At 39.5% G+C, this 23986-nt stretch overlaps 1 protein-coding gene across 2 annotated transcripts in view; it reads left to right on the forward strand.

The window, feature by feature from the left end:
* The window catches only part of HECTD4 (HECT domain E3 ubiquitin protein ligase 4), a 157809-nt gene that overhangs the window by 1174 nt on the left and 132649 nt on the right, over positions 1-23986 (forward strand). The gene's annotated exons all lie outside the window — the stretch shown is intronic.

Raw genomic sequence — 23986 nt, forward strand, 5'->3', positions numbered from 1 at the left:
GGAACTTTCCATCGACCTCCCTTGGCTTCGCCTTACCCAGAGGTGGGAATGCGGGCCGAATCGCTTCTTCGAGGCCACCGATGCTGACACTGCTCCCCCTTCACTTGGTGGGATAACATTCTGACGTGTAGGTAGCACCGGGTGTCAGGAAATTCTTACTGACAGCAACGAAGGCTCTCCGGGGTAGGGCGCAGACAGGATGGCCTGCCTCCCAACGGAATGGGAGGAATCTTTTGTGTTTTTCGGGTTTGCATGCACTTTGGCTTTGGGCACAAGGAACATTTATAGAAATGGATTAAAACCCATTACTGCCCCTTTCTGGAAACGGCGGCGATCGGATCGCGTTGGCTGAGACCTTTCTTTGGACGTGCCTGAGATGCGAAAACGGTCCACTGTATTTTTCTGTCTGGATTTGAGGTTGAGGTTGCAGCATTCTCATTGTGAACTCTTAATTGATTTATTTTACAGTCTGGCCACCAAAACAGAGGAAGATACGAGTTGCTAGGGAATTCCTAACATTGAATCATAGTTTTATTTGTGTCTCATTTGGGCTTGCTCTATAAAAAGTAAGGTGTGTCTGAATGTCTTATCTGCTTGAAAACTCAGAGAGGTAATATGCTGTGATGGTGGAATCTTTTAATTTAATTGGTTCTATTGTTCGAGATATGGGAAATGGATGCTCTTTGTTCCTTAGAGACCAATCTAACTTCACAGGTCCAAAAAATGTATATATGCAATTTATTTTTTTAGGGTTAAAAAGAGTAGTAGTTAAAAATACTTCAATTGTTAAGTTGGTTTTCCTAAGATGTTTACTGTATAAATGTGTTGAATGAATTTGTCAGCTGTTTCTACAGAAGAATGATTTTGAAAAGAAAGAACATCTCTGGCCTGATAGATTAAAAAAGAAAAAACACCTTAAAAAATTTATGGTTTGACCTCTCAGAAACCAATATGTGTAAGGGTGATAAACATTTATGACTGGCAGTTGTAAAGAACTTTTTTCATTTCTTTACACGTTATATAGGCTACATAGTGTCAATAGAAGTGGGTAGCTAAGAATGTTTTTGTAGCTATTAGATTTGTATTTGTGTGTGTGTGTTCATATTTAATCATTTAATTATGATGATATGGATGGATTAAGTGTATCCTTTGTGTCTGGCCTCATCTTACTAAATTCTCAAAAGGATCCTAGTAGCTACATGTTGTTACTCATTATAACAATTGTAAATATTGCACCCATTGTACAGAAAAGGCAAGACAAGTGAAGAGTAGGTATGTGACTTGCTCAAGATCACACACAGAGAAGAGCACCTGGACATTAACCTCAGGTCTGTTGGTCTCAAACACATCTGCTCCTGATCATAATATTCTACTACCTTCATGCATGTATGATAATCATATTTGTAACTATTTAAAATTTCACAATTGGCTGAAGATAGGGTAGTAAACAGATACCGTAATTTCCTTTCTAGTAACATTCTTTTTTAAATTTTATTTTTCAATTACAGTTTGCATTCAATATTTCTATTAGTTTTAGGTGTGCAGTATAGTGATTAGATAATCATGCTTTTTATAAAGTGTTCTCCCCAATATTTCAAGTAACCACCTGGCAATATTACAATATTACTGACTATATTCCCTATGCTGTAATTTACATCCCTGTGACTATTATTTAAAACAAATATATTTTTATTGATTTTAGAAAGGGAGGGAGAGGGAGAGAGATAGAAACATCAATGATGAGAATCATTGATCGCTGCCTCCTGCACGCCCCCTACTAGAGATTGACCCTCAAATATGGGCATGTGCCCTGACTGGAATCGAACTCAGGACCCTCCAGTCCGCAGTCCAATGCTCTATTCATTGAGCCAAACCGCCTAGGGCCATTGGTTGATTCTTGTATGTACCTTGACGGGGGAATGAACTCACAACCGATGCTCCAACCAACTGAGCTACTCAGCCAGGGGCAATGGCCAAATTTTCACCGGGCTTTTAGAGTTCTATAGAATCCTTCAGTTAACAATTTTGCATTTTGGGAGGTGAGACTCAAACTAAGCCAACTAATATATGGTTGTCAACCTCAATGTATAAGACTGCACTAGCAAGCATTTGTGATCTTGCTTCCCAGCAACTGTCATCAGCCTTTCTCAAATAAATTCTTCTTCTTCTTCTTTTTTTTTCTTTTGGTTAATCCTCACCCGAGGATATTTTTCCATGGATTTTTAGAGAGAGTGGAAGGGAGAGGGAGAGACACAAAGAGAGAAACATTGATGTGAGAGAGATTGATTGGTTGCCTTCCACATGCACCCTGACCTGGGATTGAGCCTGCAACCTACATACGTGCCCTGGACTGGAATCAAACCTGGGACCCTTCAGTCCACAGGCCCAATGCTCTGTCCACTGAGCCAAAGTGGTTAGGGTTCAAGTGAATTCTTACAAAAATTTAAAAATAGAAAAGACTGCACTAGCTGAAATACAGTTGCAGAATTTTAGAGCAAGAAGATGCTTAGCAATAATTTCTTTCATTTTAGAGAGAAGTTATCTGAGATTAGGAGAGATTATGACTTGGTCCCTGTAGTGTAGCTAGTTAAGGAAGAGCAAAGGATTAGACCCTTGCTTCCCTGCCATTGAATTCCAGTGTTTTTTCACTCTGTAAGTGCTGCTCAAAGTTAAATGTCAATAGGAAAAAAGAACCCATCCTGAGAAGTAGATCAGCATTAACTTAGCATTTTAATTTAAGCAAAAGATGAGCATTTGAATTAAGAGTTTTTCCTCAGTAAATTATCAAGGAAGGTGTTTTGTTTTATATATATATATATATATATATATATATATATATATATATATATATATTTCAGAGAGAAAGGGAGAGGGAGAGAGAGAGACAGAAGCATCAGTGATGAGAGAGAATCACTGATCAGCTGTGGGGATCAAACCCGCAACCCAGGCATGTGCCCCTGACCAGAATCAAACCACAGGCCGACGCTCTATCCACTGAGCCAAACTGGCTAGAGCTAAAGGAAGGTATTTTGTTTTTGTTTTTTAAATCAAATAGTGTTTAATCAACAAATTTATTCAATGAGTATTTGTGGAATTCAGGAGTGAGATAGGCCCTCTCTCCGGAGTGTTAGGGGTATAGCAGGGGATAAAAAAATTCTTAGGCCTAGCTGGTTTGGCTCAGTGGATATAGCATTGGCCTGCGGACCAAAGAGTCCTGGGTTCGATTCCAGTCAAGGGCACATATCTAGGTTGCAGGCTCTTCCCTGGCCCTGGTTGGGGTGTGCAGGAGGCAACTAATCTATGTGTTTCTCTGACATCGTCTTTCCCTCTCTCATCCACTCTCCCTAAAAATCAATGGAAAATATCCTCAGGTGAGGATTAACACACACACACACACACACACACACACACACACTAATGCTTTTATTTTAGTGGGAGGATATAGACAATAACAAATAATCAAATATACAATATACATATACTCTACATAAATGTCAAATGATAAGTGCGGTGGAGAAAAGTATAGCTGTTTTACAGTGAGTGTGGGTAGGAAAGGAAAGCCCAGGATGGCATTTGAGCAGAGACCTGAAGGAAGTGAGAGCGCGCCATATGGCTTCTAGGGAAAGCTCCTTCCAGGCAGGACAGCAAGCCAAGTCCCTGAGAGGGAAGCATCCTTAGCTTGGAGCTCTGAGTCCAGTAAGGATAGTGATAGGAGATGGGGGTATGGGTGATGCAGATCAGGTAGGGCCTTGTAGATAAGGACTTGGGCTTACTTTGTGTGAATTAAGAGTGAGGTTTTTTCTTGGCCTTAAAAATAGTTATCTGTATTTAATTTTACATTGCTGGCAAAAGCAAAAAGCATGTAGGAAATTATTTTTAAGTGTTGAAATAAATATACATTTAAGAGAAATAAAAAAACAACAGTAGCCCTAACTGGTTTGGCTCAATGGATAGAACGTCAGCCTGCGGACTCAAGGGTCCCAGGTTCAATTCTGGTCAGGGCATGTACCTTGGTTGTGGGCACATCCCCGGGAGGTGGTGTGCAGGAGGCAGCTGATTGATGTTTCTCTCTCATCGATGTTTCTAACTCTCTCTCCCTCTCCCTTCCTCTCTGTAAAAAATCAATAAAATATATATTTAAAAAAATAACAGTAGCTCAAAAATGCCCACTCAAATATTGAATTTTGCATTATATTTTATAGAACATTAGTCTTTTTTTAAATGAAGAATTTATAAGGGAAAAGCAACACAATAGCTCATTTGTGAAAGTTTCTGCTTTCTATCGCATTTTTCTTTACAAATTCCAGGTGGGGACAGACATCATACATATGGATGTTGACAGAGATACTAACTGACTTGCTCAATGTGGCCAAGGTATTCTTTACCCCGTAGTAAAAATTAGATTAATTTTGAACCCAGGCATTTTGGTTAGTGTTTCTCATTTTTCATTGTGTGTGTTTATAAGTACACCTTCCCCTGCCTCCACCACACATACCAATAAAGGACTTGAACATGAATGTTCATGGTAGCTTTATTTCTGTTTGCCCAAAACTGTTCACCAAAAGGTGAGTGGATAAACAAGTGTGGTATATCCGTATGGTACCACTCAGCAATAAAAAGAAATGAACTGTTGATAGTCACAACATAGATTTATGCTGAGTGCAAGAACCCAGTCAAACACTGTAAGATTTCATGTATATGGAAATAATAGGAAATGCAAACTAATCGATAGTGACAGAAAGCCGATCAGTGTTGACTGGAGATGGAGGCAGGCAGGAAGGGATCCTTGAAGGGATTGCAAAGGAGCATGAGGAGACTTTCAGGGTGATGGGTAGGTTCCCTATTTTGGTTGTGGTGATGGTCTCATGGTTCTATGGTTGTATGTTTCATGTGTCAGAATTTATCAAATTGTACACTTTATATGTTTGCCGTTTATTTTATGCCAGTTATACCTCAATAAAACAAATAAACAAAACCCACACAGGCCTAGAATGCTTTCCTGATATTTAGGAAATGAAAAAAGGCTCAGCAGGGCTTTCTGTTTTTTTCTTGTTTGTTTGCTTGTTTTTTGTTGTTGTTTTTTGCCATGTAAGGAAAAGAGATTTGGTTTTGGACCTGATCAACTGAAATAGTCAAGGCTTTGAATACTTAAGATATACTTAACTGAAATGTTTGAGACAATATTTAGATCTATAAATGTTGATCTGTTCTCTAGGAGGATACTACTAGCCTGTTTAATCTTTGGTCAAAATTCTTTGGAAAGTGTTTATGTACTTTTATTGAATTCTAAATTCTAGATTTAGAAGTGTTAGTGAATAAATGAATAAACTACCTTTGTTCACCAGTAAATTGACTACCAAGTAATTAATGAGCACTGGAATAAGAGTTACTGAATCGTGGTGCAGTGTTCTCTGAGCTTGGGCAAATGGTTTGAAAGCTCTGAGGCTTGGCTAGCTAGCTGTCAAGTTAGAATGAAGTATCTGAGGACTTTGGGAGGCAGTATTGTCGGGATGTCAAAGTCAGGTTTAAAGAGCCAGATTGGGGTTGAAATTCTAGCTCTGCCCCTCACTAGCCCTGTGACTTTGGGCAAATTCCATACCTTTAGTAATCCTTGGTTTCTCCTTCCACTGCAGCTTCTTTGTCATTATTGTCACCATCTCTACCATGGCCATGACAACAGTGTCAGCGTATTGTGTCCCAGACTCAGTGCTAAGCACTTCCCATGCATTAACTCATTCGGTCCTCACAAAAACTTTATGAGGTTGGTACTATTGTTATCCTTATTTTACAAGTGAGTAAACTGTGGCACAGAAGTGGAGTAATTTGACAAAGGTCATACTCTTTAGTAGCAAAACTGAGACTGAAAGAGATCTGAGTCTGGTCCAGGGTGCAGGCTCTAAAACCATTGTGCTAGGCTGCCTCATCATCTGTAAGAGGTGGATAGTAATAGGGTTAATGTAAGGATTAGCTGTGGAGGAATGTGATTATGTATGCTCAGTGTGTGGACTCTCTATATGGTGCTCTGTTGCTGAAAGATTAGTTTATGCTTTTTCAGTCAGTGCTTATTGTATATGAAAGCAAACGATCCCGTCAACAGCATTTTTTTCTCTCTAGTAGTGGGTAGTGGAGGTAGTGGTGTGTGTGTGTGTGTGTGTGTGTGTGTGTGTGTGTGTGTGTGTGTGTAAGAGAAAGAGAGAGAGAGATCCTTCTGGAATTTGCTTCTCAATTTATTTGCAATATGACTAGGTAGATAATAGTCTTCACTTCACTTTTCCTTCAATTGTATGTCTAAGGTCTTGCTAAATAAATAAGTTTTGATTATTATCTGTCTTCTTGGCTTCCATATGGACTGTCACAAAATACTACCTGTTGGCCAGGACTACTGGATAGATTGTCATCCACCTGTTCTTTCCCAAGTCATAAGGTGTTTGTGGTGATAATTATGGAAGGACTGTCAATTCTTGAAAATGCCCTATGCTTTCTCCTCCCCGCTCCTCCCTCTTTCCATCTTGTTTTACAATGGTGGTTGTTGGGTGAACACAAGGAGTGCGATCTGCTTTGCAAGATGTTTAGTTAATACTTGTAGACATGTAAATAACAGCAGGTGATCAACTATGGGACAAATGGATAGTTATTTCAGAAGGAGAGAAGACAGCAGAAATAGTAAAACTTTTACTTTGATCATACATTTTTAACATACCTTATGTATCTATTACATTTTTAGAAACTAATACATGAATACATTCTTAAAAAAATGGAAGTAACAGATGAAACTGAAGTTCCTTTTTGACTACCATCCCTATTCCTTGTCTCCATCTACTCCCCACCCAAGTTAAATCAGGGAGAAAATTGTTTGTATATTCTTTAAGACTATTTTTGAATATGTATGTTTATGTGTGTGAATATACAACACTTTGTGATGCTAGACCTGTCTTTCTGTAACTTGCTTCTTTAAAAAACTCAATGCTCTGTTTTGGTTTTTCTATGTCTTTATGTATAGATCTACCACATTTTTTAAGTGTTTCACAAGACTCCAGAAATACCATAGTTTATTTAGCCATTGTCCTATTGATGGGTGTCTTGGTTTCCTGTTGCTGTGCTAACAAATTATCAACAACTTAATGACTTAAAACAACACAAAGGTATTCTTTTTCATTTTTGGAGATCAGAAGTCAGAAGTGATTCACATTATGTTCATGTGAAGTGTTGGCAGATCTGGCTCCTCCTGGAGACGCTAGGGGAGAATCTGTTCGCTTGCCTTTTCACACCTCTGGTGCCCTCCTGTATTCCTTGGCTTGTGGTCTTTCCTCCATCTTCAAAATCCATCACCCTATTTTATGATCTGTCATCATTCCTTCTTCTCTGACTGACTCCTCTCACATCCTTTTCCCTTGTGATTACATTTAGAGCCCAATAATCCAGGCTTTCTCCATCTCGAGATCTTTAATTTAATCACATCTGCAAAGTCTCCTTTGCCATCTACAGTCACATCCATGAGCTCCAGGGATTAGGACAGCTTTCAGAGATTCTTCAGACTGCCATAGCAAGTATTTTGGTTGGTTTCAGTTTTTCACTATTAAAAATGGCCCTTTAGTGCATATTCTTGAATGCTTGTTTGTGCACACATGGGAGTATTTCTCTAGAGTAGTCCCTGAGAAGTAGAATTATTGGGTCATGGGCAACCATTTTAAATTTTAATAGATACTGCCCAATTGCTCTCCAAATGATAGTTCATACTCCCAAGTAACATTGCTTGATAGGACCTCTTTTCCTCAAATCTCCATAGAGATAACTTTAGAATTCATGGATTTGCTTAAATTTCTCATTTGTTTAAGCCGATAGCTTGCACTCCAAAAATGAGTCCAATAGGTGTAATTGGGCACCTGGAAGTGCAGGCTAAACCATGGTCAGCCGAAAGGAGCCAGAGTTTTCTGTTCCTGCTGCCTAGCTGTTATCACATCCCTGCAGAGCCCTTCTCTTGTGGTGTGATCTCCTTGGACTCCTGGCATATACTCATTTTGGTCAGTAATCCAGTTAATACAGACCATGTCCATATATAGATAGGAGAGAGCAACAGCTTCTTATTCGGATAGTCTGGGTTTGCTGCCAGAGGCCCGCAGAGCGAGGGAGCTGCCCGCTCTGAGAAGAGATGCACTGGCCCCTAGAGTGTGTTCAGAGTGTACAGCAGTTGTTACACAGACTGTTTCAACTCAGATCCTCTTAAATCTTCTCTTTCACATGCCAATATAAGGAGTAATTTTTTGTTTTTGACCTATATGAAAAATAACTGATATTAAATTGATTGTATTTTAACGCTATGCAAAACTTAAAAAAAAAAATAATTTAGCCCAGCCGGTGTGGCTCAGTGGTTGAACATCAGCCTGTGAATTAGGAGGAGGTCACAGTTGATTCCTGGTTGGGGTACATGACCAGGTTGTGGGCTCAATATCCAGTATGAGCATGTAGGAGGCGGCCAATCAATGATTCTTTCTCATTATTGATGTTTCTCTCTTCCTCTCTGAAATCAATAAAAATATATTTAGAAAAAAAGGACATTTTAAAAATAAAAAAATATATATTTTTTATATTTTATTGATTTTTTACAAAGAGGAAGGGATAGGGATAGAGAATTAGAAACATCGATGAGAGAGAAACATCGATCAGCTGCCTCCTGCACACCCGCTACTGGGGATGTGCCCGCAACCAAGGTACATGCCCTTGACCGGAATCGAACCTGGGACCTTTCAGTCCGCAGGCTGACATTCTATCCACTGAGCCAAACCAGTTAGGGCTAAAAATAAAATATTTTTATTGATTTTTAGTGAGAGAGGAAGGGAGAGGGAGAGGGAGAGAAAAAAACATCGATGTGTGAGCACAACATCGATTTAATCAGCTGCCTCTTGCACACCCCCGACCTGGGATCGAGCCTGGAACCCAGGCATTGACCCTGAATTCTGGGCATGTGCCCACACTGGGAATCGAACCAGCAACCCTTCAGTACATAGGATGATGCCCAATCAACTGAACCACTCTGGCCAGGGCTACGCAAAACTTTTTTGATTTTAAAGAAGTAATGCATGAATGTTGCAGAAAATAGAGAAAATACTTAAAAGTGTAAGAGGGCCGTCCTAACCGGTTTGGCTCAGTGGATAGAGCATCGGCCTGCGGACTGAAGGGTCCCAGGTTTGATTCTGGTCAAGGGCATGTACCTTGGTTGCGGGCACATCCCCAGTGGTGAGAGTACAGGAGGCAGCTGATCCATTTTTCTCTCGCATCGATGTTTCTAACTCTCTGTCCCTCTCCTTTCCTCTCTGTAAAAAATCAATAAAATATATTTTAAAAAAATAAAAATAAAAGTGTAAGAGGGAAAAGAAATATTCTTTGGTTGCACTATGGTCACATCCATAGGTTCGAGGGATTAGGACATCTCGGTTGGTTTCAGTTTTTCACTGTTAGAAATGGCTCTTTAGTGCATATCCTTGCATGCCTATTTGTGCATACATGGGAGTGGTTCTCCAGAGCAGTGGTCACCAACTGGTGGTTGGTCTGTGAGGTCCGAAAGGTTGGCAACCACTGCTCTAGAGTAGTTCCTGAGAAGGAGAATTGTTGGGTCATGGGTGACCATTTAAAATTTTTACTATACAAAACTTAAAAAAAAACAACTTTATTTATTTATTTTAATATATTTTTATTGACTTTTTACAGAGAGGAAGGGAGAACGATAGAGAGTTAGAAACATTGGTGAGAGAGAAACATCGATCAGCTGCCTCCTGCACGCCCCCTACTGGGGATGTGCCCGCAACCAAGGTACATGCCCTTGACTGGAATCAAACCCGGACACTTCAGTCTGCAGGCCGATGCTCAATCCACTAAGCCAAACCGGCCAGGGCCAAAATTTAATTTTTTACTATATTAATTTGTTTTTACTATTTTTTTCTCTTTAAATTAAAAAGTATTTTTATTGTGACAGTTGACATTCAGTATCCTATATAATAAAAGGCTAATATGCAAATAGTCCCCTCAACCAGGAGTTCAACTGGGAGTTCGACCAGGGGGCGGGGCCGGCCTGCCAACCACCCGCGGCCCCTCCCCCTCTGCCCTGGCCCAATCTGCCCCCATCGGGGTGGGTGGACCCCACCCATGCATGAATTTGTGCACTGGGCCTCTAGTTATTTTATATTAGTTTCAGGTTCTATTTTCTTCACATATAATTGGGATTATATGCTCTATGCAGTTTTGTATTCTTTAATCACTTATTGGAACCATTTTGTCAAATAACTTAAAAACATAATTTTTATGGTTGTATAGTAATTTATGGATATACTATAATTGTTTTGCTGCACATTACTGCTTTTTTTAAACATCTGTTTTAAAGATAATTTAAGCTTATAGAAGGCTAACAGATTTTTAGCATTTAGAGTGTTATTTGTTTGATGAAGTTTGATAAATTATAAATTTGTAGTAATTATTAAAGTGTGTTTCTGCAACCCAGTACTATTCGACAGTTTATAATTTAAAGGGATGTTTATAGTGCTAAATGATTTATCTCCAGATGATGTAGAATATTTGTGTGGAGTTTTGAGTTTCTAAAGTGCTATTAAGCACAATTGTGGAATAATTAATGTTCCACAATGGGAAACTTGGAGTACACACTTGAATCCCTAGTGTTTTTGCTGAAACCCGAAGTTGACTGAATTACTAGGTCATAGCACAGTATATAGCAATGTTAGATTAACAGTAAGGAGATTCGTCATTTGCAGATTGTTTTGTGCAAATTATAGGTTTAGTAATGCTAATAACTACAGATGTAGCATTCAAATAGTGGTTTTACACCAACAAAATATTAACGTTTAGCTTGTACTAGCATTTGTAACGAATCTGATCCTGTTTGCTTTGTGCTCTGTAGTTTGCATTACTGATTTCAGAACAACAAAGTCTAATATAATAGATATAGCTATTCACAGAACAGACTGGAAAACCTGGATCTCCTATCTCTATTGATATGTTTGCTTTTCCTTACTGTTGAAATAAAATAATTAAGAATGTTAAAGGATACTCTGTGTCAAAGCATTTTCATCAAAACAGTGGTACATAATAAAATTACCTTCTTTTTTTAAAAAATATATTTTATTGATTTTTTTACAGAGAGGAAGAGAGAGGGATAGAGAGTTAGAAACATCAATCAGCTGCCTCTTGCACACCCCCTACTGGGGATGTGCCCGCAACCAAGGTACATGCCCTTGACCGGAATCGAACCTGGGACCCTTGAGTCCACAGGCCGACACTCTATCCACTGAGCCAAACCGGATTTGGCAGAATTACCTTCTTTATTTCATGATACTGATTCCTTCCTGATCATTTAGGTGTGGTGTAGCGGAAAGACATCAACTGGTTTATTTAATTTAGAAAGGAGCAAAATGGCCCTGCCTAGTGTAGCTCGGTTGATTGAGCATCATCCCATGCACCAAAAGGTCGATGGTTCGATTCCCAGTCAGGGCACATGCCTAGGTTATAGGTTCAATCCCCGGGTCAGGAGGCAACTCATTGATGTTTCTGTCACATTGATGTTTTTCTATCTCTCTCCCTCTCCCTCTCTAAGATAAATAAAAACATTTTTAGCCGAAACCGGTTTGGCTCAGTGGATAGAGCGTCGGTCTGCGGACTGAAAGGTCCCAGGTTCGATTCCGGTCAAGGGCATGTACATTGGTTGCGGGCACATCCCCGGTAGGGGGTGTGCAAGAGGCAGCTGGTCGATGTTTCTCTCTCATCGATGTTTCTAGCTCTCTGTCCCTCTCCTTTTCTCTCTGTAAAAAATCAATAAAATATATTTAAAATAAATAAATAAATAAATAAATAAATAAATAAATAAAAACATTTTTAAAATATATTTTTTATTGTTGATAGTATTACAAATATCTCCTATTTTCCCCCTTTACCTCTCTCCTCCCAGCCCCTACCCATCCACCCAGGTCTTCACTGCCCTCTTGCCCATGTCCATGGTAAAAACATTAAAGAAAATGGGTAGAGAGGTAAAAATACATTTGGGGAACTTTGAAGAAAGCACTTTATAAAAAAAATATATTTTTATTGATTTCAGAGAGGAAGGAAGAGGGAGAGAGAGAGATAGAAACATCAATGATGAGAGAGAGTCATTGATTGCCTGCCTCTTGCACGACCCCACTGGGTATCAAGCCCACAACCTGGGCATGTGCCCTTGACCGGAATCGAACCTGGGACCCTTCAGTCCGCAGGCCAATGCTCTATCCACTTAGCCAAACCGGGTAGGGCTAAGAAGAAAGCACTTTTTGGATGAGCTTATAATAAAGCAGCATTTCCTTTCCCTCAGAGGTTCTGAATCTGACTAAGGATCCATAGGCTCCCTGGATAGAATTCAGAGGGTATGTGAACTTGGATGAGAAAAGTTAAATCTTTAATTAATCCAGCTTTTTTTATTCAAAAAGCACTGAGTTCCGCCCGACTTGTGTGGCTAGTGGTTGAGTTTTGACCTATGAACCAGGAGGTCACAGTTCGATTCCTGGTCAGGGCACGTGCCCAGGTTGTGGGCTCTATCCCCAGTAGGGAGTGAGCAGGAGGCAGCCCATCAGTGATTCTCTCTCATCATTGATGTTTCTAGCTTTCTCCCTCTCCCTTCCTCTCTGAAATCAATAAAAATATACATTTTTAAAAAGACATTGAGTTTCGTTAGCCTGTTGTTACTACTAAGAACTTGGGGACTTTTAAAATTACTTTGGTAAACTAAATAGAGCTTGGCTACTCAAAGTGTGCTCCATATACCATGAACTGTCTGTTGCCTGTAATGACAAGATAAGCACAGAAATGGAGAGTAGTAGTATTTAGAAATTTCATCACAGTTGCTAGACTAATTTTATACCTGCTGAACTTAATTATAGAACTTTGGACTTACAGCTTGTGTCCTTTTTTCACTTTATTTTTATTTTTAAAAAATATATTTTGATTGATATCAGAGAGGAAGGGAGAGGGAGAGAGAGATAGAAACATCAGTGATGAGAGAGAATCATTGATTGGCTGCCTCCTGCACACACCCTACTGGGGATGGAGCCCGCAACCTGGGCATGTGCCCTTGACCAGAGTCAAACCAGGACCCTTGAGTCCACAGGCCAACGCTCTTTCCACCCAGTCAAACTGGCTATGGCTTCACTTTATATTTGTAATAATTGATTTTCATTCTATTTTACAAAAGTTTTGTTCTCCAGTGGATCAGAAAGAAACTCAAATGGTTCTTCACCATAGATAGTCTGAGAAGCACTGATGCAAAATATCTAATACAGTGTTTGGCACATAGTAGGCTCTCAAAAACCAATAGCTTCCTTGTATCTTAAAAGTCTACATTTATTTTGGGTGGAGTAGCAGATGAATGAAACATTCTTTTCTAGAAATAAGATAATTAAAATTGGCATGCTGGTTTTTAAACACAAGTAGCTCAGTTTTTTTCCTAGCCTATGATTTAAAGAGAGATTCACATGTAGCAGACATAGGAGGCACATTTGTACTGATTTATGTAGATACTTTATACCATTTAACATATTGCTAGACCCTCAGCTCAGCAAGGCTGAAGGAACTTAAAACTTCTTGGTAGTTAGCCATATCCATACATATTTGAATATATCATAGCAGCATTTATATATTATTTTATTGGCTAAGAGAAAGAAAAGATCTAGTGAGAAGCAATGGGACTTTTGTCAGTTTTATCACGCCATTCAGCTTTTGAAAAGTATAGGAATGATATTATTTAGCCTTCCCATTTTGATGCAATTTAGTGCACATGCAGTGACCCTTATAATTTTAGTGATCTTTGGCTATTCTTTGGAATTAGAGTCATCTTGTCCTGATTTTTTAAATTGAATCAAAATGTAGTTGAGTTTATGTATGATACAATACATATAGACAACCAAACGCTGTTAGTTTACCGTGGTGTTTACAGGTTTGAGGGACATATTTTGCATACTTGTCAGGATCATGAAATGTCCACTCCCTATTTAAAGATAAAAAAATGACAGTGACTGAGCCAAGTGACACAAATGTCACACCTTTCAACATTCTGTTTATAATCCAAGAATCTTTAGAAATGAGATCTCTTGGACTTCTTAGGTCTCATTTTGGCACATTTAAAAAATTATCTGGATGTTGAGAAATCTGACTGCATAGTTTTTTGTTGGCGATACCATCCATCTCTGTCATAACCATACACATAATGTAAAAGGAGAAATCTTTACCCATGTGATGAAATGGAGTGACACATTACATATTTTTTAAAATTCCATTTGGGACATCCTTAATCTTATGCTTAGTTAAATATAGAATAAATATTTGTTCTGTAGGGCAGCATTTCTCTTTGTTTTGGACCTCATTTTTATTTATATAGGCTCAAATTCTTAATATTTGCAGTGTTTGAAACTGAAGTAGGACTTGAAATAATGAGCAAATACCATGGTGGAGAGTAGTTTTGTAGTGATGACTCAAAATAATTTGAGATTTAGGTGTTGTTTTCTGGTTTTAATAGGAGCATTTGAGTAACACTCTGGTTTCCCCCCCTTTCTGTCTCTTTTAGAGCCAGACTAAAGACAGAAGAAAGAACAACCATTATTAATCCTCTCTTGCACATATTACATTTTGGCAAATGTTGGCTGATGGGATTAAAATTACCCTTCACATTTAAAAAGTTATATTTCTGTAATATTATTAGCAAGCAGGTGGATCCTAGCAGGGGCAGAACATGGAGATGTAGTCTAAAGTTTAGAATTTATATTGGGATTTTGCTTTGACACATGAGAGGATCTGGTTGTAGTTTCTTAAAATAACGCAATTTATCTCTGTTCAGCAGTCGTTGTTGAACCCCAAGGAAAAGCCACCTTTGGGGAAATATGAAAGACAAGAAACTGGCACTTTTTTAATGGTATAATAATGTTTTTCTATGAGAGAGGTGATAAAAACAGTCTGTAGGCGGGTTAATTTCAGAGCCTTTTCTCTCAGGTAGCATGGTTAGAGTTTAGGGAAATAGTACAAGTTTGACAAAATATCCATTTGCCTAGAAAGGTACCAGGTAAGAATTCCTCACCTGTTCTTAAATTGCCCCTTGACTGTCACGAAGCCGTGTGCTTGTTCTTGGAACTTGAGAGTTGTCGAAATAACTTTGCTGGAGAGATCAGCATAGTTTTAACCTGGGATTGGTGGCTACTGGTCAGGGGCTATCTAGTCAGGTTCTTCGCTCTTAGGAAATCCTCCTGTTAGTTCCCACGGAGTTGTCATTCTGGTTTGGTCTGGGCTAACGCAAGGACTTCCTTCATCCTTGTCACGGATGTTTGCTAAATGAAAACCATGATGCTTCCAGCCTTTTAACAACTGCCTGTCTTATAGAAATTCGGAGGTTTCCTTCATTGCAGACAAGGTCTCACTCCTCGAGCAACACACCAGTTTCTGCTGTTGGGTTTTTGAGGATCAATTAAAGTTATGCTCTGTGTGTTTAAAACTGGGGTTGATAAGTTGAAAAATTTCCCCTTTGCTTCCTGTATTTTCAAGTGCCTAAATAGAACCGAGAAATTTTTTGTTACATGGCTATGCCATTTACTGCCCAGCTCTGAGGCCTCTGGTCTTCCATTTGCTTCAGACAATCTTTTTCTAGGTTTTTGTTTCTTCATGAAATGAGTTTTCTTTATATAAGAGCTTTGCTTTTCCTTATTATGGTCTAAAAGCTTTTTTTTCAATGTTTTAGAGAATCCTTCAAAAGCAGAGTTGTTTTTTTAAATGAAAAAAAGCTCTTCTTTGTGATAGCATACTGATGTGCTTCTAGTCAGAAGGTGCTTCATGTGCTTTTTCATATTATAGCTCAATTTCTTGTTCTCCAAAAGACAAACGGAGTTTCAGTCTCTGAGAAGGAAAAATCCAGTCATGGCCTCCTGGTTCATAGGTTGATGCTCAACCACTGGGCCACACTGGCCAGGCTTGTTTTGAGAATTTCATAAACCTGCTTCCAGGTAATGGAGGAAAGATGGGTGTTCTTGCTCTAAGTCATAATTTGGCAGCTCAGAGATTTATGATGGTCCTTACCATTTCCTCTCATCCTTTCATCAGCTTCTCATTGTTATTCTCTCTAACATTTGAATGAATGCAAGTAAATAGTAGAAACAAATCAAGAAGTAAAGTCCAGCCCTAACAGGTTTGGCTCAGTGGATAGAACGTCGGCCTGTGGACTCAAGGGTCCCAGGTTCGATTCTGATCAAGGGCGTGTACTTGGGTTGCGGGCACATCCCCAGTAGGAGGTGTTCAGGAGGCAGCTGATGGATGTTTCTTTCTCATCGATGTTTCTAACTCTCTATTCCTCTCCCTTCCTCTCTGTAAAAAATCAATAAAAGTATATTTAAAAAAAGAAAGAAAGTCCAGCTCAAAAATAGCTTTACCATTAAGTGTAGCTTCTGTTTGTATAGAAACTGTATAGTGCTATACTATCTAAAAAAAAAAAAAATCCTCAGCAACTTCATGAAGTAAAATCTATCCCCCAAAAAGCATAATTACAAGCTTTTACTTTTCTATGTAATGTAATATTCAGTGACAATAATTCACTCATATAACATAGTAAGTTTTCTCCTTAGAATGCTTCTATTCCAGCCCTGCTAGTCTTAGGCTTTTTCATTACTTAGGAAGATGATAGTGAATAATATGTTTAAATAGTTAATTTAAACTCCTAGGCTAGCAAGGATTGTACCTAGTGATCTTGTTTTGGGTTATTTTTTTTTTCATGTTTTTACTTTTAAGGGACTTAATGTGACCCAAACTAAATAGATGTCTAATGTTTATTGATGATTTTCTTGTTTCCAAGTCATATTGAAACTATGACATTTACTCCAAAATATTTTAAAAGTGAGGCATTCTGTAAATTAAAACAAAACAAAACAAAACACTTCTCAATGGGAAAAATTCTCAGTTTCTCCATAACTGCATGTGCATTTGAGGATGAGAGCTCCTCCTCCTTCTTACCACCCACAGTGTGGTATGTTTACTGAATATTTGTGTGTTTTTAAAATATATATTTTATTGATTTTCCACAGAGAGGAAGGGAGAGGGATAGAGAGTTAGAAACATCGATGAGAGAGAAACATCGACCAGCTGCCTCCTGCACACCCCCTACCGGGGATGTGCCCGAAACCAATGTACATGCCCTTGACAGGAATCGAACCTGTGACCCTTCAGTCCGCAGGCCGACGCTCTATCCACTGAGCCAAACTGGTTTCGGCTATTTGTGTGTTTTTAAAAAATGTATTTTTATTGATTTCAGAGAGGAAGGGAGAGGGAGAGAGAGAGAGAAACATCAATGATGAGAGAGAATCATGGATTGGCTGCCTCCTGCATGCCTCCCCTACTGGGGACCAAGCCCGAAATCCAGGCATGTGCCCTTGACTGGAATTGAACCGGGACCCTGTGGTCTGCAGGCCAACGCTATGCACTGAACCAAACCAGCTAGGGCTGTTTACTGTATATTTGTAAATTGAAAGAAGACCAGCATATGAGAGAGAATGGGCATGCTAGGCATGTACTTTCTTTATTCACATTTCTGAGAGGTATCTAGGTATGGGTCATTCTGTTTTTGTTTAAAGACTAGGAAATCAGAGGAACAAAAAGATTAGTGACTGACATAAGCATGGCTTAGAATTTTTGTCTCTTAAACACACTGAGCAGTAGTTTATTTGTTAAGCTATGTTACTAAGTAGGTACATATGATGTCCTTGGTAATGAAACATTTCTTGCATTGGCACAATTTAAGTCAGGCAACATAAAGTAAAAATATGTAAAAATACTGTGATGATTTTCTGTGACTTATTAAGGGGCGGGGGTGAAACAACTAAATACACTAAATTAGAACCTTTCACTTTTTAAAAAAATATATATTTTATTGATTTTTACAGGGAGGAAGGGAGAGGGATAGAGAGCTAGAAACGTCGATGAGAGAGAAACATCGACCAGCTGCCTCCTGCACACCCCCCACTGGGGATGTGCCCGCAACCAAGGTACATGCCCTTGACCGGAATCGAACCTGGGACCTTCCAGTCCGCAGGCCGACGCTGTATCCACTGAGCCAAACCGGTTTTGGCAGAACCTTTTACTTTTACCCTCTTGCCTGGAAATGAAATTTCTGTTTATTAAAGGAGGAGATTCATTTTAATCTGTCCAGCCAGTATGAATGGTTTATAGACAGATCTAGAAATCTTGAGTTGTCTCTGTAGTCCTCTTTCCTAAAACACTCACCTAGGTTTTTACTATTAAAAGATGATTAAATTGGTTACCTAGAGAAGACCTTCGTGATGTTGAGCTGAATTCTGAGGGCCAGCTGTGCCCCCTTATCTGCGTCCTGGCAGACTCTGAACACACCCCACCGGGCATATTTGGCGAGAGGTGATAGTGTGTCGGAGCTGATGTTGAGCCCTGCCCCTTCAACTTCTGCTCTTACAGTAAACTTATATTACTTTATAAGCGAGAGATTGGAATTCTTTGTAAACACAAATAAAGCAAATCAGGGGCGGGAGGTGAGCAAGGGCTGCCTACTTGATGCATCTACATAGAAAGCTGGGTTCAAGATCTTTTAGATCTGCAAGACAGAGAAAATAAGCCCTTACCTGAACTGAACTGATGGCTAGACTAGGAAATGAAGTGGTTGATCAGTGAAGGTGATGACTTATCTGCCATTCATACCCAGTTGGATTTCTGTCACAGAATTGAGCTCTTTCTTAGGGAAACTAAAAAGCTCTTAATGTAGATTGAACCACAACTTGGTATTTGGTTCTAGTTTGACTCTGCTGCCATGTTAGCCAAGGGTTGATCCAGCCCTCACACAGAAAGATCTAATACCTGGGAGGATAAAGGGTGGTGTGACGTGTGGCCAAAAGCATTGGCATCATAAATCAGAGCAGACAGTACAGTATGTAGAGAATGAAATTGAGGGTGTGTCTTGCTGACAGCCTTAGCTTTTTATATTGGATTTTTTTTTCTAATGAAATAAAGCACTTGAGGGTACACTAAAGATGTTTGCTTCTTTTGAAGCCTAGAAAAATGAATTCTTCCAAGAGCACTAAAGCATAAGTTCATTAGATAAAAATGCACTGAGAGCCCTAGCTAGTTTGGCTCACTGGATAGAGTGTCCACCTACAGACTGAAGGGTCTGGGTTCGATTCTGGTCAAGGGCACATGCCAGGGTTGCAGCTCCATCCCAGGTGTGGGGCGTGCAGGAGGCAGCTGGTCAATGAAGATTCTTTCTCTCATCAATGATGTTTCTATCTCTCTCTCCCACTCTTCCTCTCTGAAATCAATAAAAATATATTTAAAAATATATGTACTGAGAGATTAGGAAGGGCCTCTTTTACTTCATTGACTTCATATCCTTAATGAAGGAAAACCAAATAGGCACTTTAAACCTCTAAGAAGAAGTTCTGCTCTCAAAATCAGTGAAATCAAAGCATGAGAAGTTATACAAAATAATATTTTTCCCTAATAGCATACACTATTTCTTCCAAAATGATTATTACTTTCTTCCTGTTAGCTTGTTGTGAGAATGGCATGTTTATTTCGGGGTTTGAGTCTAAAAAAAATTTGACACCCAAATAAAAAGTGCTGTATTTTTATTACTATTAGCCTTTCCAAAAATTTTTTTTCAGAAATATTAAAATTGTCCTGGCTGGTTTGGCTCAGTGGATACAGCGTTGGCCTGCAGACTGAAAGGCCCCAGATTTGACTGCCTGCGTTGGGGCTCGATCCCCAGTGCGGGGAGTGCATGAGGCACTGGTCGATGATTCTCTCTCATAATTGGTGTTTCTATCTCCCTCTCCCTCTCCCTTCCTCTTTGAAATCAATAATATATATATATATATATATATATATATATATATATATAATATTAAAATTATTCGAGGTATTCCCAACATACTCTATTGCTTTTCTAGAATAAGTAGGCTTTTTCCATCAAATTCATTTTTCTCCTTTGCCCTCAGCCCTTGCCAAAGAAAAGTCCTTCTATACTTGCTCCCCGCTTTTTACTCCATAACACTCCAGGTACTGTTTCTAGGAAAAGATTAAGATGAATACTTATTTCTCGTTGACCACCATGTTTATACTACCACAGCTGAATTCTGGAACCGTTTCTTTTGCCATCTGTTCTCAGCATGGATAAGTTGAGATTCGTATAACCAGAGAGAAGTGAAATTAGATGTTTCCTTTGATTTCATCTTTCCCGAGAAGCATGGCTTATCTTTGCCAAATTGGCTCTTCACTGGAGAATAACTTAATGAAATACCACTTCAACAGATTTATTTATTTTGGGATCTATTTAAAAAAATAATTATTTATTGTTGAAAGTATTACACATGTCCTCCTTTTTCTCCCATAGGCCCCCTCCCTATCCCCCCAGGGGGGCCTTTACCACTCTATTTTCTGGCCATGGGTTATGGATATATGCATATAAGGTCTTTGGTTGATTACCTCCCACCCACCCACCCTCCCCTGCCTGCCCTCCAAGATTCCTCACTCTTTTCCATACTTCCATGTCCCTGGATCCACTCTGTTCATCAGTTTATTTTGTTACTTAGATTCCACATAAAAGTGAGCTCAAGCCCTAACCGGTTTGGCTCAGTGGATAGAGCGTCGGCCTGTGGACTCAAGGGTCCCAGGTTCGATTCCGGTCAAGGGCATGTACCTTGGTTTCGGGCACATCCCCAGTGGTGGGTATGCAGGAGGCAGCTGATTGAGGTTTCTGACTCTCTATCCCTCTCCCTTCCTCTCTGTAAAAAAATCAATAAAATAAATATTTTTTAAAAAGTGAGTTCAAGTGATACCTTTCTTTCTCTGACTGACTTATTTCACTTAGCATGATACTCTCTAGGTCCCTTAAAGGATAAGAGATTCTTTTTTACTGCTGCATAGTATTCCATGGTGTAAATGTTCCACAGCTTTTTTTTTTAAATATATTTTATTGATTTTTTACAGAGAGGAAGGGAGAGGGATAGAAAGCTAGAAACATCGATGAGAGAGAAACATCGACCAGCTGCCTCCTGCACACCCCCTACCGGGGATGTGCCCGCAACCAACGTACATGCCCTTGACCCGAATCGAACCCGGGACCCCTCAGTCCGCGGGCCGATGCTCTATCCACTGAGCCAAACCGATTTTGGCTCCACAGCTTTTTTATCCACTCATCTACGATGGGCACTTGGGCTGTTTCCAGATCTTAGCTATTGTAAATTATGCTGCCATGAACATAGGGGTGCATACATTCTTTCTGATTGGTGTTTTTGGGTTTCTTAGGATATATTTCTAGAAGTGGGATCACTGGGTCAAATGGAAGTTCCATATTTAATTTCCTGAGGAAACAACATACTGTTTTCCATAATGGCTGCACCAGTCTGCATTCCCACCAGCAGTGCACGAGGGTTCCCCTTTCTCCACATCCTCGCCAGCACTTGTCATTTGTTGATCTGTTGATGGTAGCCATTCTGACAGGTGTGAGGTGATACCTCATTGTCGTTTTTTATTTGCATCTTTCTAATGATCAGTGACTTTGAACATTTTTTTATCTCTTGGCCATCTGTATGTCCATTTTGGAGAAGTGTCTATTTAGGTCCTTTGCCCATTTTTTAATTGGATTGTTTGTCTTTCTTTTGTTAAGTTGTGTGAGTTCCTTATATTTTTTGGATATTAACCCTTTATCAGATGTGTCATTGTCAAATATGTTCTCCCATACAGTGGGCTTTCTTTTTTTGTTGATGGTTTCTTTTGTTGTGCAGAAGCTTTTTATTTCGATGTAGTCCCATTTGTTTATTTTCTCCTTAGTTTCCTTTGCCCTAGGAGATATATCCGTAAATATATTCCTATGAGAGATGTCTGAGATTTTGCTCCCTATGGTTTCTTCTAGGATTTTTATGATTTTCCGTCTTACATTCAAGTCCTTTAGCCATTTTGAGTTTGTTTTTGTGTATGGTGTAAGTTGGTGATCTAGTTTCATTTTTTTTTTTTTGCATGTATCTGTCCAATTTTCCCAGCACCATTTATTAAAGAGGCTGTTTTGACTCCATTGTATGCTCTTGCCTTCTTTGTAAAATATTAATTGAGCGTAATGGCTTTGGTAGATTTCTGGGGTCTCTGTTCTGTTCCATTTGTCTATATACCACTTCAATAGATGTTTAAAATGTTGATTTGGGGGTATTTTCTTCTAGGTTTCTTTCTATATAATTTTTAAGTACTAAAAATAGTTTAAGCATTTTCCCCACAATGTTATATCCAATCTCCCACTCACACCCCACTTCCAATTCAAAGACAATTTGTGCTTACTGTACACAACTTAGAAAATAAAGATAAGAAAACAAGAGGATTATAATCAACTGTAATTTCTCTACAGTTAAGATTTTGAACCTGTTTCTCTTCTTCCCAAACCCCTCTTTCTATAAATGCACAGTATATACACACACCTGCATTTATGTATAAACCAACACATATGCACAATTTCAAAGATAGGATTATGCTCTACCTAACATTTTAGTGACTATAAGTTTTTGGTCCACAGTTTTGTGTGATACAACTTTCAGAATAATCATAAAGCCTATTTCCAGGACATCCTAGAGTCTACATAATGAAGCTTATTTTTCTGAACCATAAAATTGATTCGTTCTCTAACTCCTGCTTTAGAGGTTACTCTGAAAAATAGAAATATTAATTATGCTCACCCAGATAAAATATATAGTCCTCTTAATGCATACCTTGGTAGAACACTTCTTGTATTAATCTAGTTTATTTCTTAATACCAAAGCAATCAGAACTTTTCTCTGTGCTGCAGTGACTTGAATAAATAAAGTTTTTCCACCTGCAATTTGAATGCTTGGCCTTTAAAATCATTCAACCTTTGGACCGAACCAAGATGGCGGCATAGTTAAACAACTAATCTGCTGCCTCACACAACAATTTCAAAAATACAACTAAAAGACAAAAACTTCTACCACCCAGAACCACGGGAAAGCTGGCTGAGTGGAAGATTTACAACCAAGAAGAGAAAGGAGCACAATCGTTGAAAAGCTGAGGTACGGAGGCACGCGAATCGGGCTGGCGGCGGGCGGCGGGCGGCTGGGTGCGCGGCTTTTCTTCAACCCGCAGGGAGACAAGCTCCCGATCACTCTGAAATCCAGTTTCTGGGGACACTCGGGGGACCCAGACACCTACGAGGAGAAGCTGGACTCTCGACCATCGGGTCAGAAAGTGAGAGTGACTTTTTTGCAGAGGTGCGCCCAGCAATCATTGTTTACTGCGCTGGAGCACGGGGCGCAGGGACTTGGAAAGGCAGAGACGGCTGATGGCAGCCATCGCCATTGGCCACGCCCCAGCCTAGTGACGCCCTGAGGCCCCGCCCCGACCTGAGGCCCCGCCCAGCACATTCTACAAACCCGCCCAGGCTCTGGCCTGTTCTGTGGCAGCTTAACCAACTGCAGCTTCAGTCAGACTGCTCCAAAACCGCCCAAGCAAAGGAGGAGAAAACTAGCTCTTGATGTAGCTCCTGCTGGGGGACACATAGTACACAAGGGTACACCAAGAGTGTCCACCTCAAGTAACTGGGAGGCTGACCCGTTGAACCAATAGGACACCTAGTACACAAAGCTACCCTACCAACTCAGGGAAGCAGAGAATATGAGAGGGCAAGGAAACAGATCACAAGCCAAAGAAATGGAGGAGAACAAGCGACTGGACATAGAGTTCAAAACCACGGTTATAAGGTTTTTCAAGAATTTCATGGAAAAAGCCGATAAATTCAATGAGACCCTTGAGGATATGAAAAAGGACCAACTAGAAATTAAACATACACTGACTGAGATAAAAAATATTATACAGAGACCCAAAAGCAGACTAGAGGATTGCAAGAATCAACTCAAAGATTTGGAATACAAAGAGGCCAAGGACACTCCTCCAGAGAAGCATGAAGAGA

Source organism: Eptesicus fuscus, chromosome 23 (assembly GCF_027574615.1).
Source record: "Eptesicus fuscus isolate TK198812 chromosome 23, DD_ASM_mEF_20220401, whole genome shotgun sequence".
In the NCBI taxonomy this organism is placed as follows: domain Eukaryota; kingdom Metazoa; phylum Chordata; class Mammalia; order Chiroptera; family Vespertilionidae; genus Eptesicus; species Eptesicus fuscus.